The following is a 1,683-nucleotide window of genomic DNA, read 5'->3' on the forward strand; positions in this document are numbered from 1 at the left end:
TTGTCGCTATGCCATCGAGATAAGTGAGTGCGTGGTTCGTTGTCATATACGAAGATTGTGTGATTGAAAAGACCCTCGAAACTACAATAGTAAACTCCAACAAAAAATGGTCTGCCGAAATAAATATGGTACTAGTGTATTTTAACTGAGTTCTTTACTTCTAGATTATAAAATTCTGCATTGATGAAAAAAGTTATCTACATTTTCTCGAATGCACCCTGATCATTAATAGCATAATATTAATGTCCGATACACACATACATACTAACACGTATAAATTTATCTATTTGAAATTTCGCAGCGTTTTGTTATTGTTTTTCTCGCTTCTTCTACTTCTTATGTGTGCTCGTATGTACCGAGCATCTCGATCATTAAGACGGCAGAGTTGGCGAGCGGTTTGGCGAGCGGTTTGGCACGCGGTTGAATGTGATAAAAACGACTCGCTTCGATTAATTGAAATTGAATTGAGTGTCAGGCGTAATTTGCGTTGTGTGCAAGTGCTGCACATACTCCGTCATTCATTTTGGTTGTAACCGGCATCCAGCGGCCGACGGCGGTTATTCCTGCTGTGCGGCGCTTACTGCGGCGAATGGGTTACCCAGCGCTCGTGTTCTACTCCACTTCAGGGGAAGTGGTACGTCAATGATTACTTCTATGCAATACACACGTATTCTCTGTACGAGTACACTCAGGCACAGTGGGTTGTCTTGCAAGTTGAGTGGCAAAAAGCCAATATGGAACAAATAGCAGTAGAGGATATCGATTGTAATCAAAATGTATACCATTCGCACACACGAAATTCCACTCTGTTACTATGTTTTCACTCCTAAAAAATGTGTGTGTGTGTGTGTGTGCGTTAAATTGGTTGCGCTGAGCCAGCACAATTTGCATATTTGCAGTTTGAAATTGCCTTCTCAACTTCGCCTCGACTGATGCTCGTTGTTTTCTTATTTGAATGGACAGCTGTGCTTAATTTCTTAATTCGAACGCGTACGTAAATATTGTGTAAACAATTAATTAAAGCGAACGCAGAAAAGTGAAATTCATTTGAATACAAATTAAACAGAGAATTGATCAAAAATTTACTCATGTGATTACAAAACCGATTTAAACTAAATTTGTTGAAATAAATTAATTAATCTTCTCGATTAATAGCGCAAATTTTGAATATTATACTATTAAGCCTTTGCTTTTGCATTCTTAAAGTATGTGGGATCATAATGTGCACTAATAACGCTTGTGTTGTTATGCAGTTAACTTCGATATCTGTTACTCGTAACCAAATGCGAAACTCATAAGAAAAAACATTCGAACAATTGTTTAACACTCAAAGCACATTTATTCAATTTCAACATTTCATTTTCTTCAGCTTTTAAGCAAATATTTATTTCTAATTTATTTTTGTTAACTTGTATGCTTGGACCTTAACTAATTTGAAAATCTTGCATATTGCGTGATAGCACTGATGCAATACTATTTTTGAGTTCACCTATTATATTACCTTCTTCGTTCATTACGATGTCGTCTGTGATATATGGTGTAATATAAACCATATTATTTGGCACATTTTGTTAACATAAATTATAAAAGCTCTTCGGCCATTGATTTTTCTTAGAACTAGCTAAACATTTAGATTATAAACAGTCTAAACTCGAGAAGAAGATAAAGTGGTATTTTTTATTG

Source organism: Zeugodacus cucurbitae, chromosome 2 (genome assembly GCF_028554725.1).
Source record: "Zeugodacus cucurbitae isolate PBARC_wt_2022May chromosome 2, idZeuCucr1.2, whole genome shotgun sequence".
Classification (NCBI taxonomy): domain Eukaryota; kingdom Metazoa; phylum Arthropoda; class Insecta; order Diptera; family Tephritidae; genus Zeugodacus; species Zeugodacus cucurbitae.